General features: G+C 45.6%; 2 protein-coding genes across 2 annotated transcripts in view; one reads left to right on the top strand and one right to left on the bottom strand.

Moving 5' to 3' along the window:
• The window catches only part of LOC138582540 (uncharacterized), a 182,933-nt gene that overhangs the window by 893 nt on the left and 167,521 nt on the right, over positions 1-14,519 (top strand). The gene's annotated exons all lie outside the window — the stretch shown is intronic.
• The window catches only part of LOC138582539 (matrix metalloproteinase-21-like), a 205,475-nt gene that overhangs the window by 128,417 nt on the left and 62,539 nt on the right, over positions 1-14,519 (bottom strand). The gene's annotated exons all lie outside the window — the stretch shown is intronic.

Genomic DNA, 14,519 nt, shown 5'->3' with positions numbered 1-14,519 from the left:
AGACAAGCCAGTGCGTCTTAAAAGCTGCTAGGGCTGGGATAGCTCGACTCGCTCACACTGCAGTATTCAATTTCTCGCCCTTGGGAAAACAGCCCAGCGGAGTGTTGATGCAGGGCCTACCCGCCTGGCCTTGTGCAGGCGGGTGCAGGCTAGTGCCGACGAACTCGATTATTTTCAGATCAAGGGAAGGCCAAATTTCATTGGTCACTTGGCCTCTCCTTGATCTGAAAATCGAGTTAGTGTGGAATACTGATGAAGTGCCGGTGTCACGTCTGCTTAAAGTTGCTGTTATTCGTTCTGCGTTACAGCTAAAGCAGAATGAATATCAGCAACTTTAAGCAGCCATTATTCCACTTTACGAGTTGTAAAGCGGAACGAATATCAGCAACTTTAAGCAGCCTGGGCCTACGGTGTGCCATAGCTACTTAAAGCTGCTGATATTCGTTCCGCTTTACACCTTTTAAAACGGAATTATGAATATCTGCATCGTCAAGCAGCCGTAGCCCTAGGGCGACCCACAGGCACTATTTTCAACAGTGCCAAGGAAGGCTCAGGCCAGGCCACCCACATCACCTCTTGTGCAGTAAGTGGTCACATGAGTGTGATTGGTGGCAGTTGCTAGACTTAACAGCCACTGCTGTAACAGGGGCATGAGGGCTAGAACTTCAGTGAAGTTCTAGCCCTCATGCCCCTGTTACACTGAAATAATAAATCCCTCTTTTCAAAATTACTGCAAATTATTTATGTGGCCTCTCAGGAGGACGGTCTTTTCAATTGAAGGGAAACATTGCCACTGGTTTGTTGACTTACCTCTCCACAGACAGTATGAAGCAGCCTTCATTTTCGTAGTTAAAATTCTCTTTTTTATACAAGTATGGAAGATGTAATTGAATAGACACCACATGTATTTTAAATAGATGCCATCATCCTCTGTACAGCGAGGTGAGGTCAAGTATTCTGCTCGATCTACTCCAAAACATGCCATCACAGGGAGAGATTATGGTTTTACAGAGGCTGTGAACCGATGGCTTATCTAAGACACTTTTCCATTCAAAACGCAGTATGACATTTGTATTGAAGATCTTTGGTAAAGCAAGTATGATACATGTCATTACAAAGCAAGGCTGGCTGTTTTATGCAACCAGACTAGCCATTTCTTATTGAGGTATGACATTTTGTATTTAGCATCTTTGATCAAGCATTTTAGTACAGCCAGTTTGCACATGTTTTCATACTGTGGCAGGGCATTTTTAATGGTAAATCTAACGGCAGTATGTTCTTATGAGGGGATACTGCCATATATTGGCAGAACAAACATGGACAGGTTTTCTTATAGTATTACTGGCATTATGCACAAAGCAAACAGTATGTTCTTATATGGGAATAATAGGGTATAATGGTGCAGTCTGCATGGAAATGTATGGGCACAGCCAGTGTGAAAATGTTTTATACTGGCACATATTGCGCAAAAAGGCATCGTGAAAATGTGTTGCAGAAATGATCCTGTGCACTGTTGGTGACTTTAATTTATTGGATTTTTTTCATGAGTTACCCTACAAAAACAATTGCAAACTTTGGCTTTTTACCCAATTTTTCTAAAAAGTGTGCTCTAAAATGCACCATTTTCAACCCATTATTTTGGTGGGAGAACCCCCTCCACCCCCACAGCCCTCATTCATTGGTTCGGGCTCCCTCGCTACGCTCGCTCGCTGTGCCATATCGGGGAGAAATATTTACGCCCCCCCAGTTAAAAAATGTACCGTCCGCCACTGATACGTTTATTTATTCAAGAATAAGACCCCATGACGGTCCAGGCACCAAGACGCTGGGGCTGAAAATAACCGTTTAATATAACGTCAACTGTTTTGCAGAGGTGCGCACGCAATGACATTCCAATATGGAACGTTGCTGTGCCATCGCGCGCACGTGCCAATACACAACATGTCTTTCCTCTTACACATATCAGGTAACAACTTTGTGGGGATAAGGGCACAGTGATGAATATGTAACATAGCAATGACTGAACATGTGTAGTACCTATACTGGGTCGCAAATGACATGGGCAGTTAACATGATACATTTCGAAAGAAGGAAAGCATATAGCAACATAGAAGGGCAAATAAAATTAAGGTACATAATTATCCAATTTCACTAGTCTTCTTAGCCGACTTGTGGTGCAATCAGCACCCTTTCCCATGTCCAGGCCATGTTGCCCAGAGAACCTGTCACGTTCCCCTTGTGTCCCTTCCTGTGAGTCATAACGAATACCATCTGAATCAATAACACATGATCAAGAAATAATCTCACCACTAAGCTCCATATTGCAGCCCCTGTCAGGACCACCCTTGTACCACTCATCTCCTCCATCCGTGAATTCCCCACCTAACCCTTCCACAGAAACATACTCCATCATATGAGGGCGGCGCACAATGGCAACCTGGTCCATTCTCCACCCCTTACCATCACTTGTCACCACATGTCTTTTCCCCACTCTCACCACCTCAACTGGATCAAAATAACAGCAACATCTTTTTGGCACGTTAAATGGTTCCTTTACGCTCACCACATCACCAACACACACCATCCTCCCTTCCAAATACTTCTGCTCATTTGCACATTGTCTGTCCACAACCAACCAATGAGGGAATCACTCTGAACACATCTTCCTGCCCCTCATCTTCTCAAAAGGTGTTACCCCCGTCAACACATGAGGCGTATCTCTGAACGCTCTGATCATTTCTTGGTTGCTTTTCCGCCAATAAAGACCATTGGCAAATGCCAATTGAATTGTTTCTTTAATGATACCATTGGTACGTTCAACTTGCCCATTGGCCTTGGGATTATATAAACCGGTGCAGTGATTTTCAGTGCCATTACCCTCCAAGTATTCCTGCATCTCCCTGAACACCCTTATCAGATAGTACAACATTAGGATATCCTTCTCTAGAAAACAATATTTCTATGAAAATCAATTGCACATTTGGTAGAAATGCTCTCCACAAATTCCACATCGAGCCACCATGATGCATAATCCACCATTACAATGGCAAATCTATTTTCCTACCAAAAATACTCATAGCCCCCATGAAATCGATAGCCACTTTCTCAGGTGCGTGTCCGGAACATCCACATTCCGAATCTTCATCTTCTGGGTCTTTAGCGTGTATCACTGGGTCCACAAGGGAGGCAAAAACCACCTCCTCATCCACCATGTCATCCATGCCAGGCCATCAGAAATTAGCCATCAACCAGCACTTTGTTAAGCTCTTACCAAGATGCCTTACATGAGCACGCTTAACCAGTTCTCTCTGAAGCGATCTATGGGGAACCAATCTTCCACCCTGGCGAAACCCCACATAGAACTACTCAACTCGTCCCTGACCTTGTAAAACAGTGAAATGACCTCCTCCCCATGGTGCCAAGCACGCCCAGTCCTGGTCATGGTTTCCTTCAATTCCATATCACTATCAATGCCTTAGAACCAGATCTCTTTGGAAAATGCCTTGTCCGCGGTATTCACCATTTGCGCAATTCACTTGTCGCCCACCACTTCTACTTCCACCAAACTCATCCTAGGAGACCTTGATAAGCAATCAGTGACAGGATTACAACACCCAGGAACACATTGGACCACAAAGTTAAATCCTTGCAACGCAGATAAACATCTAGCAACCCTTGGTGTGGCCAGAACCGAACCCCTTGTGGTAAATAAATGCATCATGGGCTTATGGTTGCTTTTTATAACAGGGAATTCCCCACACAAATGTTTTAAAGTCGTTTTTATGCCGAATAGCACACCAAGCTCTCACACTAAATTTTGGAATACCTAGACTCTGTTGCTGTGAGGGCCCGCGATGCAAATGCTACTGGTGCCTCATCACCCTTTCTGGACTAACTCAGAACCGCACACAGACCACGGGCACATGCATCCACAGTAATAGTCGTCTCTGCCAAAGGATCAAACCTGTGTAGTGTGGGTGAATTAGCCATCTCCTCCTTCATTCTCCTAAATCCCTTCTCTTCTTTCTTCACCCACACAAACTCAGTCCTTACTTTCAAGAAATCTCTTAATATAACACACTTTGCTGAAAAGTTCTCAACGAATTTGTCATAAAATTCCATCAAACCTAGGAACAACTTCAACTCATCCTTGTTTGATGGCGATCCAATGTCCATAAGAGAACCAACCCTCTCTGGGTGAGTTTCCAGAACTCTTCCAGACAATCTGTGACCCAAATATGATACCTGATGTACCTTAAATTGGCCTTTGTCCTTCTTCATTCCTGCCACCTCGAGCCGTCTCAGAACCTCATTCACTTTCACATTGTGTTCCAACTCCCTTTTAGCTCTCACTACAATATCATCCTGGAATCATCTTACTCTGGGAATATCCCCTAATAGATCTTCCATGATTTTCTGAAAGACGGCAGACACTGACACCAAGCCAAAAGGTAATCTCTTAAACTGATAAACACTCATGGGCGTGATAAAAGCAGTAAGCACTCTTGATGTGTAGTGTAAATCCACAGGGTGGTAGGCTGACGACAGGTCCAGTGTGGAATACCACTCCGCCTCCTTCATAGTTGATAACATCTCATGAACTCTGGGTAAGGGGTGTCTGTTGACCAATATATTGTGATTCAAATCCCTTATATCAACACATAACCTAATCCAAACATCTGGGCACTGCGTCACGACCAGAGGCGTTGCTAGGGGCGGCTAAGGGGGCTATAGCCCCTGGTCTTTTGGTTGTAGCCCCGGATAAAATCTCAGGAGCTACAACCAAAAATCTAGCTAGCCCCCAGTCCCGACAGTTCTGAAATTAGCGTAGCCCCAGGTCTTTTCCAGACCTATCAACACGCCCGGTCACGACAATAGGAAACAAACACTCACTAGATTCAATGGGTTCAATGACCCCCTGTTCACACGGATCCTGCAACTCCAACCTCACCTGTTCTCTCAACCCCAATGGAAGATACCTCGCCTTATGCACACACAGCCTGGCACCCTCCGCCAACTGAATTCTGTGGCAATAGCCATGTAAACTACCTATCCCTTTGCGTAACACATTACTAAACCTCGTCCCCACCTCATCAATGAATTTCTCCAACTTGTCTTTACCAGTCAGCCTTACTTTCATTTCTTTTCTAGGATGTAATTCCAATCCAAGTTCTCCCTGGTGTTTCCGCCCCAGCAAACAATCCCCTTTGGCAGCTACACATACCTTGGCATGGATGTGTCTGTTTCCGTATGCAATGTTACACTAAACAAAACCCTGTATGTCAATGTTGCCACCGCCATATACTTTGGGCTGAAGATCAGATGTGTGCAACGTGTGACTCTTGCCACTCCACATTTCCTCATATTTCTCCGAAATAATAGTGTGCAGTGATCCTGAATCCGCCAATGCCTTAACGGCACACCCAGACACCACAACTTCCACCACAGGTGGGGTCTACTCCCCCTCATCATCTCCCACCTCCCCAATGTGGACAATCTTCTTAGACCATTCCTGTTTCTCCCCCAGAACACACTTCACACTTGCCTCACCCTCTGTTATTCTATTGTTGGATTTGATCAATCTGGCTAAATGTCCTGATCTGCCACACTTTATGCACTTCCCTCTCAAGGCAGGACACTCTTTTGGATTGAGAGCATGCTTCTCAAACACACATCTCGGGCAAAGCCCCTTATGCAGAACATGTTGAGCATTGTGGCTGCCCCCTTATCTGTTAAACGTTTTTACTGCCCAATATTTTTCCTCCTCACTGATGGTCTCCATTACTGCCCCACTGTCCTTTACCACACTGTACTTGCCACCTTTGGCATTCCCTTCCTTCAAACACCTGCTTTTTAGCTCCATCCCTTTGCTGTTGTCAAATCCTCCAGTAATGGGGTGTTCTTCGCCTGCCATAACTGTTCCTGGATTTTGGGATTTGATGTGTGCATCAGGAGTTGGTCTCGAATGTATTCATCCTCCCTCCCCGTGAATTGGCATGATGCCAACAACCGTCTCCGATCAGCCACACACGCATCCACTGATTCACCAATCACCAGCTTCCTTAAAAAAACGTATACCTTTCTAACACGACGTTGCCCTACTGGGCCTCCAACTTCCTCATAGCTTTTCCATACAAGCCATCACCATTCCCACTCCCCCCATGTACATCTGGCAATTTCTTTATTACCCTTACCGCCTCAGTTCCCACACATCACATGAGAGTTGAAAACCTCCTTCCAGCCGAGAATCTCTGGAAACCAGATGCGTAAAATAGAGTTTGAAAAGGTCTTTCCAGTCCTCCCATGGTACTGGCGGCTTACCTGGCGTGGCTAAAATCTTTGGTGGTGGGTCTAAATTCTGCATGATGATAAAAATGGAAAAAGAAAAAAGGCAACCCAACCCCCCTGAAGAAAGGAAGTAGAGTAGTGCTTACCCCCAAAAAACAGGAAAACACCCCTTTTACCCCTTCCTCCCCCAACTGGGGGCCAAAATAGGCAAGAGCAGTCTCCCACCACCCAGCGATGTAACCAAAATGAATATGACCTGCCAAACATCTGTCAGAATGAGCCAGGAAAAATAACCCACAATATTGTAAGCCGTATAAATAAGTGTGATACAAACATCACCCTTCTTGTCCCAGGCAGGACGACTTCCCGCTGCCCACAGATTTATCCGTGGCAGTATGAATTCCCACTGCCAGCAAAACAAGGGATAGTTCCACAAAGTAAGAAAAGTGATGTTCAGAGTAATCAGCCTCACTTTGATTCGACGTATTGATTAAACATATCTGCAGGACCTAGACATATGGCCAGGAAGACTGCGACGCACACAATGTAAAAACATGCCTCCTGACTTAAAGATGTTGCCTTTCCAATCTACTATTCAATTGTCTCAATATCCAGCTTGACTGTAGGAGGAGCTGTCTACACAGTCGTAATCACGTTACACACGAGATGAAATGCAATCGCAGCACTGCTCCACAGACGCCGTGAGAACAACAGTCTCTCAACCTGCAATGACCAGTCTTTGTATGGCAGAGGCCGTGGGTATGCCCACCCCCACACGGGCTAACCACTATGGCACTAGCCCCGACCTGGACTCTGTTGCACAAATGCTCCCGTCACCTTCCCAAGCCCTGACATGGAAGGCATCCAACCAAGCTCGCAGCACTCTTCCTCCAACCCGCGTACTGGAGGGGCAGTGGGTATGCCCACCCCTACACGGCTAACCAGTAGGTCACCAGCCCCGGCTTGGGCTCCGATACCCAAATTATGCCACCACCTCCCTAAGCCCAGACACGAACCCCAACGTGGGAGGCCCCCAACCAGGCCACAGCACTCTTCCTCCTAGCCACATAGCGGGCTCTGGTTATGTGAAAGCGGATGGAGGGAAACTTCTTCCACATGACATCTCCCACCACACACGGGAATGCTCCACCTCACTGAACCCCAATATGAGCCCTGATGACCGGTGCTCCCCCTGGCAATAACCGTCCCCAGGAAGAGAGCCTGGGGAGGATGCACACGCCCTCCATAAACACCAGCCCTGGGTGAGCAATCACTGAACTCATCCTCTTAGCCCCGGCCCAGCTGTGAGCGCCATTGCACTTGGTGCCATGCTGGACTCCACAACAGCTTCCAGGACAACTACTGCCACGCTTCACCATGGTCCATCCGATCCCTTCACAGGGTTGTGGCAGCGCATATAAAAGGTAGCCTCACATAGCACAGAAGGACTGTGCTCAGCCCGAGCTCCGTAATCAGCTCCGGACACTAAAATGCCGTAATGAAGAAGGTACACCTGGTAAGTGGATACATAACCCTAAGTGTATTCAAGTATACGTTTTTGTGGGAAGTTGAGATCGTTTTTTGGGGTTCAACCTCTTTGGTCTTGCGCCCTTTATTTAGAAAATAGCAAATTGCTGGTGTTGCGTCAGTGTGAAAGTAAAGACGGAGGAACCACTACCTCCCCTCTGAGGTTTTTAGACTAATTTGTACCAAGTTTTCACACATTGACTGCGCCACATATGTTCATTGTTGGAGTACTGTGCTGACTGAGATGGAGATTATGAATTTGCGTATCTCCCGTAGGAGTGCCCTTTATTGACACGTGTTTCGGCTCTGACTGAGCCTTCCTCAAAACAGGGCATTCATTTTAAACACATCCATTATCTTGTTCCTTTTATGTTGATGCGCGAATTGGTGCTCCCTTTTCATGTACTTCTGGGTTTCAATCACTCGATCCAACGCGAGTGCCACAGACGCAGCACTTTTGAGGTGGGATTGAAACCCACGGAAGGCTACTCAACGGTCGGCTAGCCTGCCACCCAACATGTGGCCAAACTGCCACAATGTCAAGAGAATCTTTATGCATCGATAGAACATGTTACAAATGGATACAGAAATTAAAAAGTTACCAGCGGATCCCAAATTCGCTCACAGACAGACCAGAAATCCGAGAGATATGTCAATGAAATCTGATATTATTCAACCTTCAGGTGTCAAGATGCCCGGGACCTGCAACTGCCCATGATTGAGTTTCTACCTTTGTAGCAATACTCTGAAAGGGAGAGATTGTAGCCACTGAATGAGTGGGAAAACGATCAAACTGAAGTACTACTCAACCTGCAAAAGCTGTAACCATCTACCATTCGGCGCAGCTGCAAGTTACAATGCATGGGCAAGGCCGCTCAAAGGGTAAGAGAGCGGATGAAGGAACAGGAATCCGACATTAGGAGAAACTCCATAAAGTCACTAGTAGAACACGTTTCAGCACAAATTAAACTACTATTACTTTATAACCTGTCCACATTTTAGAGATGATTCTGCGCGGAGGTGACAGAAAATAATTTCAACTACGATGCGCGGGGCCTGAACAAGCAGCAAGCTTGGCAAGTCTTCCTGTAACAATAAAAAGTGTGATGAGGTCATTATCTGAACTTTCGAAAACGCTTCTAGGATCACTGCTGCTCACAACCAGCAAAGAAATTAGTCTGTTTTCTCTGTTTACTTAACCTTTCAGGTTAGCCTATTATGACCCATTTGCAGTGCAATAATGGTGGCTCCAGCAAGCTGAGACTTTTTCAACAATTGAGCTTCGGAAGCTCTGTTTTAGGCGACCATTCAGGCTCCAGATATAACAATCAGGGACTTCTTATTGCCTTTCTACACAGGTTATGAATTCATTTACCTAAAATTCTTTATTTTTGTCTTCCTGATAAGGGAACATTTCATCGATTTGAAACATTTTGTGAAAGGGTGTTTATTACGTGTTCTACATGCAAATGTCTAACAATGTCTAGTAGTTCATCGACATCGGGGTCACATAGTTCTTTTGTAAAATGAGTGTGAACTGAGGGCTATTGAACTTTTAACACTCATTCTTATGTTCGTTTGTACGCCCCCTGGTCGATAAAGGCTTCTGTATAGCACCACCCAATAATTAGTAGCTGTGAGGAATTTGACCATCTGCAGGGTTGGTGTGCGCTCTCCTGTGCTTTATTAAAATTCAAAATGAAATTGAATTATAATAGATCAACCTCCGGATAATGGGTGGGGCTAATCTGCACACATTTTCGTATGCTCACTGCATGACATACGCATAGACCTGTGTACTCTGGGTGGACACTGCCTACAGGAGTAGTCCCCCCTGTCATATATAGTTGGGATATGACAGGAGGAGTACACAATGCATCTCCAGAAGGCAGTGGCCTGAACCTTCCCCCTGTTATGACCAGCCTAATTAACTGACAAAGGTTCCATGGATCCACTGTGTCCTTATGTTGGGCCCTGTAACGGGTGGCAGCAATTTGCATACTAATCAGAAAGTAATTTTTTATGTCCAGTCCTAGGGGTGTAGTTCCATGAAAGCAGACAGGGGTCAGGAAGGAGACCACTCAGTTGCGATGTAGGTTGTGGGTATTTATTACCCTGAAGTAAAGGCTAGGGCAAGGACACATGAATACCGGTAGATGTCACAAGGTAAGACCAGGATGACCGGTGCGCACCACCCAGGCTGCACTCAACTCAGCTCAGCTCTTGTCTAACTGTCACTGGTGGATCGCTCTCTCCAAAGATGCACAGTAACATTCCATGAATGACACAAGTATTACATCAGTGCCATTAAGTCCATCATACACCGTCCCTCTTAAGGTGACAAGGAATGAATGGGGAAAACCCCTGCAAGAAATAGGAAGTCTATAGTAATAGTAAAATGCACACAAAAACACACAAAAATGCAAGTGCATGTCCTATACTACTTGTGAAAAGCACACACACACAACCATGTGAGTGCACATACTATAACTATGCAATACACATGATATGATAGGTTGTTTATAACGTGCATAATACCCAGAGGTTTCTAAGCGTGGAGCCGGCGATCAAACCTGTGTTGCTCGGTGTCGTCTTGCTTCCAAGGCGAGCCTGTTTCCCCTGAGCTATCCTCCTGAGACAATCACTGTAATGACATGGCTATTATAAACATCAATGTACACTTCTACACCAGCCAGCACCTCTCCCACTTGCACAGGAGGGAGGCAAAAGAAAAAACTATTTGCTCTACAAATAATCCAAAATCATATGAAAGCGTGTGAAAAAAGACAGTGGGCCTCATTATAACCCTGGCGGTAGCCGTGCCTGTAAAACAGGCACGCGGAGTTGCATTTTTACCGGCACCCTCATTCCAACATTGACGGACCCGGTCATCCCTGCATTGCCGGTTGCCGGTGCATCCGACATGCTGCGCTCGCGGGTGCCGCTCTGCCCGCCAGGCCAGACCTGGTGGCGGACAGGCGCCCGCGAGCACAGCTCGTAGTATGGCGATCCAGGAATTACGGTACTGGCAGGCTTACCGGTACCATAGTTCCCGGACTGCCATGCTTATAATGAGGCCCAGTCCCTTTTATCATTGGGTAATTGTTTTTTCACTGTATTGCAACTAACCAATGATCCACAACCTTTTGGAGGTAAGCCTGCCGTTCCGCCCATGTTACCAAAATTGGACAAGGAGGTTTATAATTTGCTTGTGTTTCCAATCAGTTTGGATCCCTTCTGGTGTACTAGAGGTCTGGGGCTGATTGATGCTTTAGAAATCGATATTAATTCCTGGACCACTGGTGCCCCCAAAGTTGATTTTTCACAGTAGCCATGGTGAGGGTTCGGGTACCTATATGCCCTGAGTTGTATTTTTTCTTGGATGTTTTTTGGAGTGCATCATGTTCCCTTGCAACTGCCTCAAATTTCATTTCGGCCTTGTGAATAGCATCAAGGAAGTAGGCTCTGCCTTATAGCGAGACGTTTCCTGGATGCCTTAATTCGGCCGGTGTAAAAAGGGGGAATTTCTGGTGGGGCTGAGTCCCTCTGATAAAGGGGTGGTCCCTGTTATTTTCATAATTGTACCTGTACTTTCCTATGCTATTATAAATGCAGACCTATAGAGGTGTGCAGTTGCTTTCCTGACTATCTTTTGAAAGTCTACATTTTGGTCGACTCAGTTTGTTCCAGTGTGATTGAGTCGATCAAACACACGCACATATATATATATATATATATATATATATATATATATATATATATATATATATATATATATATATATATATATATTCCATGAAAAAACTTTATTAAAGGGACGTTATGGTTAAGTTGCACTAATAAAACCTATGAAATTCAGAAAAAAACATTGTTAAAAGGACGTTATTACAAGTAAAATCGAAAACCCCCTGAAATTCGCCAGTTATGGTAAGCTAAGCAACCATAACTCCCGCCACCACCATGCATTGCTAAGACTAACTCCCAGGGTATCAAAGATGACATCACAAATATCATTTATGACATCACTGATGACATCGAATCATGGGTGTGCCAGTTCTTTGCTACTGTTGGTAGTGTACCAAAGGTTAAAGCTACCAAAGTGAAATGCACTGAGTGTACTCAGTCGCAGCAGTGGTCGAAGAGGGCGCGAGCGGTCGGGAGCGGTGCTCCTATACTTATTTTAATTAAGTTTTACCGTTCCTATACTTTTATTTTAAAAAGAAACCGTTCCGGAATGGTTTTGTTTTAAAATAAAAGTGTAGGAAGAAGTTGAAACGTGCACTTTTAGTTCACTGCACAGGACGTTTCGTTAAAGAGCAGGCACATGTTTTTTGGGGGTTTTATTGTGCATGGGAGGGGGCGCGGCGATGCGGTCTGTGCGAAGCAGTTCAGGCCAGTAGGGAACATAGTTCCACTACTTCTTTTCGTACACTTCGACCTCTGAGTTGCAGACTACCTGGACAGTACTCCTACGGGACCACCTCCATGCGCCGCCACACCAAATCCAATGACCGCAATGCTCTCAGAAAGGTTATTCCTTTCTCAGCAAGTAGTAAGCGGTCTTCCTCCACCTCATCCTCCTCAAGAAATACTGTAACCTCATAGCCTGATGTCTGCGGGCATTGGTGCGTTATAAATAAATACATAAATAAGGAGGGCTACGGACCATTATCGTCCATTGCAGCCCCTGAAATGGGGGATAAATTCCATTAGCACCCCTGGTTCCCAAAGCGGGAACCCAGGGTGCTGAAACATAGATTTTTCTTCCTATACCAGGACGCCTGCGGCGTCCCACTGTAAGAAGGAAGGATTAGGCTTCCTACAGCGGGACGCCTGCGGCATCCCGCTGTAGGAATTCAAATCCTTTTCCAAGACAGCCAACATGGAAAGAAAAGGCGGGGCTCCGTGCACAGGCCCTCTTCCCTTGCCATGGCAGCCTACAAAACCCTATGAACATATTACCACAAGCACTTTTTTCCCTTTCAAACCTATCCTTCCTTCGAATAACTTTACCACATTGCCGGTCCCAGGTAGACATAGCCACTTTAACACCATTTTTCATCCCTAGCTGTCATGGCCAGTAGCCAGATTATCTGCGTCATAACCTTATGCTATGACTCTGACAATCTGGCTACTGCCCACGGCCACAGGCTATACCTCAGTCACCAAAGGTATATGACTATTTTTTGTACCTACATTATTACACTTATCAAAAAATAAAACATGTCACATTTGCAAAACCATTGCAAAACCATTACCGCAGGCCATGCAATATATATATATGCATGCGAGTAGGCGATTAGGGGGTAGGAAGGCGGCACAGGGGGGAGGGGAGGAACATGGGGGTTCCCCATAACAGAAAATAGACACAATTTGAAATCATGTCGACCAAACTGAGTCAGCTAAATTGTAGAGTATGTAAGAATTTAGACCCACCTATAGGTGGTAGTATACAAAGAAACAATAAAATGTGTTACTCATGCTTTAAATCGAACAACTTGAGGTGTCTGTGGTATTTGCAGGTCATGGTGCAGAGCACAATGACACTGATGGTGTGCGCGGAAATGGAATAATCCCAAAAGATCAAAGTATGCCCTGCCTGAGGAATATGGATGGCCTCTCACAGTCTTAACAACAGTAACATTAGCACTTTTCATGAAGACTAAAGGGTCGCTGAAGATGAGCCTATCCTCACGAAGCTTTTCTATTAATTGCTAACTGCTAAGCAGCCATAGGTTGGCACAGAAACAGTGAAGCAAGGCACAGAATGGGTGAAAAGGTAGCTGGGAGCACAGCAGGGCGTTTTGATGGAGGACTCTGCAGTGCTCCCCCTATCATGGGCAGTCCTGACCAAAGTAACAAGTTGTTACCAGAAAGGATCCTCTTCACCTGACATCAGTGCATTGCTCTTAACAAAAGAACACTTGTTCAAAAGGAAATTGTTGCAGGGTCTTGCTGCTGGTACTAAGTCTCTCCCATACAGCATTAGTGACGGAAGAAGGGATATTGCAAATGTTGGGGGGTACCCATGGACACCTTTAAATCTTGTAGGGGACCAGGTCCCCTTTAAACCAACTGGTGGTTGCACCTATGGTGGCTGAAGCCACTGTGTTGAGGAGAGGCTGGCTGCATTGCTCAGGATCCTCAAAAAACATAGACCTTTGGATCCCTGGGCAAGACCAAGGCGCAACCTCCAGAGGAGCAGGCCACTCCGAGCAGGGAAACGTGTGCCAAACTATGTGTGTGGGCAGCATCAATGATGATCCTCACTGCAGGGTCAGCCCTGGAGATCTTCACGCTTGGCGATCATTCTCCTAAAATCCCCAAGTCCCAACACATGCAAAATGGAGAAAGGAATGGCGGTTCCCCGTTAACCTGAGAGCCGAAGAAGACCTGTCCGAAGGCACCCACAAGACGTGAAGTGAACGATGAGACCAGATGGTATCTGGCACTGTCAGCAGCTAGCAAGGGTGTCAAAGGTTAGCAATGGTGAGCTCCTTTTGAGAATTGAAAACCAAGTAAGTGCAAAGAGTGTGAGGGGCGAGGACCGATAAGGGCAGGATTATGTTGGGGAAGGACTAGTCTACCAAATCCACAGCACCGCTACAATGTGCCAACTCACAGTAAGATTGCAATGCACAAAATCTGCAGTATTATTAGTGTGTGAAACACAAACTGTCAAAGCAGCGGGTAGAGCCCGAAGT

Source organism: Ambystoma mexicanum, chromosome 3q, assembly GCF_040938575.1.
Source record: "Ambystoma mexicanum isolate Mex_15411 chromosome 3q, UKY_AmexF1_1, whole genome shotgun sequence".
Taxonomy (NCBI): domain Eukaryota; kingdom Metazoa; phylum Chordata; class Amphibia; order Caudata; family Ambystomatidae; genus Ambystoma; species Ambystoma mexicanum.
Note: the sequence above shows the minus strand (reverse complement) of the source record. Positions and strands in the feature narration are given on the sequence as shown.